At 39.0% G+C, this 9,206-nt stretch overlaps 1 non-coding gene across 1 annotated transcript; it reads right to left on the bottom strand.

The window, feature by feature from the left end:
- Positions 1-7,211: 7,211 nt before the first annotated feature.
- TRNAA-AGC (transfer RNA alanine (anticodon AGC)) lies at positions 7,212-7,284 on the bottom strand. The gene has a single exon. It is a non-coding gene; the product is annotated as a tRNA-Ala (tRNA).
- Between the last annotated feature and the right edge of the window lie 1,922 nt (positions 7,285-9,206).

Genomic DNA, 9,206 nt, shown 5'->3' with positions numbered 1-9,206 from the left:
CAATGCTATCATCCAGCAAAAAATACTCGTTTTCGCCCAACGTGGGGCTCGAACCCACGACCCTGAGATTAAGAGTCTCATGCTCTACCGACTGAGCTAGCCGAGCTCCCACTTAAATATGGTATGCAGACTCATCAATTTTTATTAAGGAAAACTGTTTCTGGATATTCCTCTGCTCTTGTTTTGCAAGGAACTTCACTTTTATACATCCTTCAGAGGAAAGAATGTCAAGTAAAATAAGATGAAATGAAAATGGAAGGTGTGAAATTTTCATTTTGAGATTGCATAAGAAATCAAATTCCTCTCACGTGCTATAGAATACCTAAACACTTTTGATTAAACCACTTTAGTTGTTATAATGACACCAAATTTGAAAGCCATCTGTGACTTTTCTGTTCTTACTCTGCAACAACCATGGCAATTACAAGTTAAAAAGTAAAATGCATGCAAATTTTAGAATGGAGAATGCGGGCATCGATCCCGCTACCTCTCGCATGCTAAGCGAGCGCTCTACCATTTGAGCTAATTCCCCTGTGTGCTCACTCAGCATCACATTTCAAAAGTAACGTTACTGCTGTCCACACTTTATTTTAAGTCTAATTGCCCATAACATGAGTGTTCAGTTCACTCCTAACTGATGCCTTAACTACACCTAGGGGATGTTTTACACTTCAGGTTGGCATGTTTAGTACTTGAATAGGAGTGATATCACTGTATGTTAACCTAGACTCAGGCCCTACCTAATCTTGGAGATACATTTCTCATGAATGAGTAACCAAGGGAGATACAATTTTTAGGAGTTAGTGCATGTCTAATGCAAGATTAATCACCATATTATGAGAGCCAATGCTATCATCCAGCAAAAAATACTCGTTTTCGCCCAACGTGGGGCTCGAACCCACGACCCTGAGATTAAGAGTCTCATGCTCTACCGACTGAGCTAGCCGGGCTCCCACTTAAATACGGTATGCAGACTCATCAATTTTTATTAAGGAAAACTGTTTCTGGATATTCCTCTGCTCTTGTTTTGCAAGGAACTTCACTTTTATACATCCTTCAGAGGAAAGAATGTCAAGTAAAATAAGACGAAATGAAAATGGAAGGTGTGAAATTTTCATTTTGAGATTGCATAAGAAATCAAATTCCTCTCACGTGCTATAGAATACCTAAACACTTTTGATTAAACCACTTTAGTTGTTATAATGACACCAAATTTGAAAGCCATCTGTGACTTTTCTGTTCTTACTCTGCAACAACCATGGCAATTACAAGATAAAAAGTAAAATGCATGCAAATTTTAGAATGGAGAATGCGGGCATCGATCCCGCTACCTCTCGCATGCTAAGCGAGCGCTCTACCATTTGAGCTAATTCCCCTGTGTGCTCACTCAGCATCACATTTCAAAAGTAACGTTACTGCTGTCCACACTTTATTTTAAGTCTAATTGCCCATAACATGAGTGTTCAGTTCACTCCTAACTGATGCCTTAACTACACCTAGGGGATGTTTTACACTTCAGGTTGGCATGTTTAGTACTTGAATAGGAGTGATAACACTGTATGTTAACCTAGACTCAGGCCCTACCTAATCTTGGAGATACATTTCTCATGAATGAGTAACCAAGGGAGATACAATTTCTAGGAGTTAGTGCATGTCTAATGCAGGATTAATCACCATATTATGAGAGCCAATGCTATCATCCAGCAAAAAATACTCGTTTTCGCCCAACATGGGGCTCGAACCCACGACCCTGAGATTAAGAGTCTCATGCTCTACCGACTGAGCTAGCCGGGCTCCCACTTAAATATGGTATGCAGACTCATCAATTTTTATTAAGGAAAACTGTTTCTGGATATTCCTATGCTCTTGTTTTGCAAGGAACTTCACTTTTATACATCCTTCAGAGGAAAGAATGTCAAGTAAAATAAGACGAAATGAAAATGGAAGGTGTGAAATTTTCATTTTGAGATTGCATAAGAAATCAAATTCCTCTCACGTGCTATAGAATACCTAAACACTTTTGATTAAACCACTTTAGTTGTTATAATGACACCAAATTTGAAAGCCATCTGTGACTTTTCTGTTCTTACTCTGCAACAACCATGGCAATTATAAGTTAAAAAGTAAAATGCATGCAAATTTTAGAATGGAGAATGCGGGCATCGATCCCGCTACCTCTCGCATGCTAAGCGAGCGCTCTACCATTTGAGCTAATTCCCCTGTGTGCTCACTCAGCATCACATTTCAAAAGTAACGTTACTGCTGTCCACACTTTATTTTAAGTCTAATTGCCCATAACATGAGTGTTCAGTTCACTCCTAACTGATGCCTTAACTACACCTAGGGGATGTTTTACACTTCAGGTTGGCATGTTTAGTACTTGAATAGGAGTGATATCACTGTATGTTAACCTAGACTCAGGCCCTACCTAATCTTGGAGATACATTTCTCATGAATGAGTAACCAAGGGAGATACAATTTTTAGGAGTTAGTGCATGTCTAATGCAAGATTAATCACCATATTATGAGAGCCAATGCTATCATCCAGCAAAAAATACTCGTTTTCGCCCAACGTGGGGCTCGAACCCACGACCCTGAGATTAAGAGTCTCATGCTCAACCGACTGAGCTAGCCGGGCTCCCACTTAAATATGGTATGCAGACTCATCATTTTTTATTAAGGAAAACCGTTTCTGGATATTCCTCTGCTCTTGTTTTGCAAGGAACTTCACTTTTATACATCCTTCAGAGGAAAGAATGTCAAGTAAAATAAGACAAAATGAAAATGGAAGGTGTGAAATTTTCATTTTGAGATTGCATAAGAAATCAAATTCCTCTCACGTGCTATAGAATACCTAAACACTTTTGATTAAACCACTTTAGTTGTTATAATGACATCAAATTTGAAAGCCATCTGTGACTTTTCTGTTCTTACTCTGCAACAACCATGGCAATTACAAGTTAAAAAGTAAAATGCATGCAAATTTTAGAATGGAGAATGCGGGCATCGATCCCGCTACCTCTCGCATGCTAAGCGAGCGCTCTACCATTTGAGCTAATTCCCCTGTGTGCTCACTCAGCATCACATTTCAAAAGTAACGTTACTGCTGTCCACACTTTATTTTAAGTCTAATTGCCCATAACATGAGTGTTCAGTTCACTCCTAACTGATGCCTTAACTACACCTAGGGGATGTTTTACACTTCAGGTTGGCATGTTTAGTACTTGAATAGGAGTGATATTACTGTATGTTAACCTAGACTCAGGCCCTACCTAATCTTGGAGATACATTTCTCATGAATGAGTAACCAAGGGAGATACAATTTTTAGGAGTTAGTGCATGTCTAATGCAAGATTAATCACCATATTATGAGAGCCAATGCTATCATCCAGCAAAAAATACTCGTTTTCGCCCAACGTGGGGCTCGAACCCACGACCCTGAGATTAAGAGTCTCATGCTCTACCGACTGAGCTAGCCGGGCTCCCACTTAAATACGGTATGCAGACTCATCAATTTTTATTAAGGAAAACTGTTTCTGGATATTCCTCTGCTCTTGTTTTGCAAGGAACTTCACTTTTATACATCCTTCAGAGGAAAGAATGTCAAGTAAAATAAGACGAAATGAAAATGGAAGGTGTGAAATTTTCATTTTGAGATTGCATAAGAAATCAAATTCCTCTCACATGCTATAGAATACCTAAACACTTTTGATTAAACCACTTTAGTTGTTATAATGACACCAAAATTGAAAGCCATCTGTGACTTTTCTGTTCTTACTCTGCAACAACCATGGCAATTACAAGTTAAAAAGTAAAATGTATGCAAATTTTAGAATGGAGAATGCGGGCATCGATCCCGCTACCTCTCGCATGCTAAGCGAGCGCTCTACCATTTGAGCTAATTCCCCTGTGTGCTCACTCAGCATCACATTTCAAAAGTAACTTTACTGCTGTCCACACTTTATTTTAAGTCTAATTGCCCATAACATGAGTGTTCAGTTCACTCCTAACTGATGCCTTAACTACACCTAGGGGATGTTTTACACTTCAGGTTGGCATGTTTAGTACTTGAATAGGAGTGATATCACTGTATGTTAACCTAGACTCAGGCCCTACCTAATCTTGGAGATACATTTCTCATGAATGAGTAACCAAGGGAGATACAATTTTTAGGAGTTAGTGCATGTCTAATGCAAGATTAATCACCATATTATGAGAGCCAATGCTATCATCCAGCAAAAAATACTCGTTTTCGCCCAACGTGGGGCTCGAACCCACGACCCTGAGATTAAGAGTCTCATGCTCAACCGACTGAGCTAGCCGGGCTCCCACTTAAATATGGTATGCAGACTCATCATTTTTTATGAAGGAAAACCGTTTCTGGATATTCCTCTGCTCTTGTTTTGCAAGGAACTTCACTTTTATACATCCTTCAGAGGAAAGAATGTCAAGTAAAATAAGACAAAATGAAAATGGAAGGTGTGAAATTTTCATTTTGAGATTGCATAAGAAATCAAATTCCTCTCACGTGCTATAGAATACCTAAACACTTTTGATTAAACCACTTTAGTTGTTATAATGACATCAAATTTGAAAGCCATCTGTGACTTTTCTGTTCTTACTCTGCAACAACCATGGCAATTACAAGTTAAAAAGTAAAATGCATGCAAATTTTAGAATGGAGAATGCGGGCATCGATCCCGCTACCTCTCGCATGCTAAGCGAGCGCTCTACCATTTGAGCTAATTCCCCTGTGTGCTCACTCAGCATCACATTTCAAAAGTAACGTTACTGCTGTCCACACTTTATTTTAAGTCTAATTGACCATAACATGAGTGTTCAGTTCACTCCTAACTGATGCCTTAACTACACCTAGGGGATGTTTTACACTTCAGGTTGGCATGTTTAGTACTTGAATAGGAGTGATATTACTGTATGTTAACCTAGACTCAGGCCCTACCTAATCTTGGAGATACATTTCTCATGAATGAGTAACCAAGGGAGATACAATTTTTAGGAGTTAGTGCATGTCTAATGCAAGATTAATCACCATATTATGAGAGCCAATGCTATCATCCAGCAAAAAATACTCGTTTTCGCCCAACGTGGGGCTCGAACCCACGACCCTGAGATTAAGAGTCTCATGCTCTACCGACTGAGCTAGCCGGGCTCCCACTTAAATACGGTATGCAGACTCATCAATTTTTATTAAGGAAAACTGTTTCTGGATATTCCTCTGCTCTTGTTTTGCAAGGAACTTCACTTTTATACATCCTTCAGAGGAAAGAATGTCAAGTAAAATAAGACGAAATGAAAATGGAAGGTGTGAAATTTTCATTTTGAGATTGCATAAGAAATCAAATTCCTCTCACGTGCTATAGAATACCTAAACACTTTTGATTAAACCACTTTAGTTGTTATAATGACACCAAAATTGAAAGCCATCTGTGACTTTTCTGTTCTTACTCTGCAACAACCATGGCAATTACAAGTTAAAAAGTAAAATGTATGCAAATTTTAGAATGGAGAATGCGGGCATCGATCCCGCTACCTCTCGCATGCTAAGCGAGCGCTCTACCATTTGAGCTAATTCCCCTGTGTGCTCACTCAGCATCACATTTCAAAAGTAACTTTACTGCTGTCCACACTTTATTTTAAGTCTAATTGCCCATAACATGAGTGTTCAGTTCACTCCTAACTGATGCCTTAACTACACCTAGGGGATGTTTTACACTTCAGGTTGGCATGTTTAGTACTTGAATAGGAGTGATATCACTGTATGTTAACCTAGACTCAGGCCCTACCTAATCTTGGAGATACATTTCTCATGAATGAGTAACCAAGGGAGATACAATTTTTAGGAGTTAGTGCATGTCTAATGCAAGATTAATCACCATATTATGAGAGCCAATGCTATCATCCAGCAAAAAATACTCGTTTTCGCCCAACGTGGGGCTCGAACCCACAACCCTGAGATTAAGAGTCTCATGCTCTACCGACTGAGCTAGCCGGGCTCCCACTTAAATATGGTATGCAGACTCATCATTTTTTATTAAGGAAAACTGTTTCTGGATATTCCTCTGCTTTTGTTTTGCAAGGAACTTCACTTTTACACATCCTTCAGAGGAAAGAATGTCAAGTAAAATAAGACGAAATGAAAATGGAAGGTGTGAAATTTTCATTTTGAGATTGCATAAGAAATCAAATTCCTCTCACGTGCTATAGAATACCTAAACACTTTTGATTAAACCACTTTAGTTGTTATAATGACACCAAATTTGAAAGCCATCTGTGACTTTTCTGTTCTTACTCTGCAACAACCATGGCAATTACAAGTTAAAAAGTAAAATGCATGCAAATTTTAGAATGGAGAATGCGGGCATCGATCCCGCTACCTCTCGCATGCTAAGCGAGCGCTCTACCATTTGAGATAATTCCCCTGTGTGCTCACTCAGCATCACATTTCAAAAGTAACGTTACTGCTGTCCACACTTTATTTTAAGTCTAATTGCCCATAACATGAGTGTTCAGTTCACTCCTAACTGATGCCTTAACTACACCTAGGGGATGTTTTACACTTCAGGTTGGCATGTTTAGTACTTGAATAGGAGTGATATCACTGTATGTTAACCTAGACTCAGGCCCTACCTAATCTTGGAGATACATTTCTCATGAATGAGTAACCAAGGGAGATACAATTTTTAGGAGTTAGTGCATGTCTAATGCAAGATTAATCACCATATTATGAGAGCCAATGCTATCATCCAGCAAAAAATACTATTTTTCGCCCAACGTGGGGCTCGAACCCACGACCCTGAGATTAAGAGTCTCATGCTCTACCGACTGAGCTAGCCGGGCTCCCACTTAAATATGGTATGCAGACTCATCAATTTTTATTAAGGAAAACTGTTTCTTTATATTCCTCTGCTCTTGTTTTGCAAGGAACTTCACTTTTATACATCCTTCAGAGGAAAGAATGTCAAGTAAAATAAGACGAAATGAAAATGGAAGGTGTGAAATTTTCATTTTGAGATTGCATAAGAAATCAAATTCCTCTCACGTGCTATAGAATACCTAAACACTTTTGATTAAACCACTTTAGTTGTTATAATGACACCAAATTTGAAAGCCATCTGTGACTTTTCTGTTCTTACTCTGCAACAACCATGGCAATTACAAGTTAAAAAGTAAAATGCATGCAAATTTTAGAATGGAGAATGCGGGCATCGATCCCGCTACCTCTCGCATGCTAAGCGAGCGCTCTACCATTTGAGCTAATTCTCCTGTGTGCTCACTCAGCATCACATTTCAAAAGTAACGTTACTGCTGTCCACACTTTATTTTAAGTCTAATTGCCCATAACATGAGTGTTCAGTTCACTCCTAACTGATGCCTTAACTACACCTAGTGGATGTTTTACACTTCAGGTTGGCATGTTTAGTACTTGAATAGGAGTGATATCACTGTATGTTAACCTAGACTCAGGCCCTACCTAATCTTGGAGATACATTTCTCATGAATGAGTAACCAAGGGAGATACAATTTTTAGGAGTTAGTGCATGTCTAATGCAAGATTAATCACCATATTATGAGAGCCAATGCTATCATCCAGCAAAAAATACTCGTTTTCGCCCAACGTGGGGCTCGAACCCACGACCCTGAGATTAAGAGTCTCATGCTCTACCGACTGAGCTAGCCGGGCTCCCACTTAAATATGGTATGCAGACTCATCAATTTTTATTAAGGAAAACTGTTTCTGGATATTCCTCTGCTCTTGTTTTGCAAGGAACTTCACTTTTATACATCCTTCAGAGGAAAGAATGTCAAGTAAAATAAGACGAAATGAAAATGGAAGGTGTGAAATTTTCATTTTGAGATTGCATAAGAAATCAAATTCCTCTCACGTGCTATAGAATACCTAAACACTTTTGATTAAACCACTTTAGTTGTTATAATGACACCAAATTTGAAAGCCATCTGTGACTTTTCTGTTCTTACTCTGCAACAACCATGGCAATTACAAGTTAAAAAGTAAAATGCATGCAAATTTTAGAATGGAGAATGCGGGCATCGATCCCGCTACCTCTCGCATGCTAAGCGAGCGCTCTACCATTTGAGCTAATTCCCCTGTGTGCTCACTCAGCATCACATTTCAAAAGTAACGTTACTGCTGTCCACACTTTATTTTAAGTCTAATTGCCCATAACATGAGTGTTCAGTTCACTCCTAACTGATGCCTTAACTACACCTAGGGGATGTTTTACACTTCAGGTTGGCATGTTTAGTACTTGAATAGGAGTGATATCACTGTATGTTAACCTAGACTCAGGCCCTACCTAATCTTGGAGATACATTTCTCATGAATGAGTAACCAAGGGAGATACAATTTCTAGGAGTTAGTGCATGTCTAATGCAAGATTAATCACCATATTATGAGAGCCAATGCTATCATCCAGCAAAAAATACTCGTTTTCGCCCAACGTGGGGCTCGAACCCACGACCCTGAGATTAAGAGTCTCATGCTCTACCGACTGAGCTAGCCGGGCTCCCACTTAAATATGGTATGCAGACTCATCAATTTTTATTAAGGAAAACTGTTTCTGGATATTCCTCTGCTCTTGTTTTGCAAGGAACTTCACTTTTATACATCCTTCAGAGGAAAGAATGTCAAGTAAAATAAGACGAAATGAAAATGGAAGGTGTGAAATTTTCATTTTGAGATTGCATAAGAAATCAAATTCCTCTCACGTGCTATAGAATACCTAAACACTTTTGATTAAACCACTTTAGTTGTTATAATGACACCAAATTTGAAAGCCATCTGTGACTTTTCTGTTCTTACTCTGCAACAACCATGGCAATTACAAGTTAAAAAGTAAAATGCATGCAAATTTTAGAATGGAGAATGCGGGCATCGATCCCGCTACCTCTCGCATGCTAAGCGAGCGCTCTACCATTTGAGCTAATTCCCCTGTGTGCTCACTCAGCATCACATTTCAAAAGTAACGTTACTGCTGTCCACACTTTATTTTAAGTCTAATTGCCCATAACATGAGTGTTCAGTTCACTCCTAACTGATGCCTTAACTACACCTAGGGGATGTTTTACACTTCAGGTTGGCATGTTTAGTACTTGAATAGGAGTGATATCACTGTATGTTAACCTAGACTCAGGCCCTACCTAATCTTGGAGATACATTTCTCATG

Source organism: Triturus cristatus, chromosome 4_1 (assembly GCF_964204655.1).
Source record: "Triturus cristatus chromosome 4_1, aTriCri1.1, whole genome shotgun sequence".
Lineage (NCBI taxonomy): Eukaryota > Metazoa > Chordata > Amphibia > Caudata > Salamandridae > Triturus > Triturus cristatus.
This window is presented reverse-complemented; position numbering and strand designations above follow the sequence as displayed.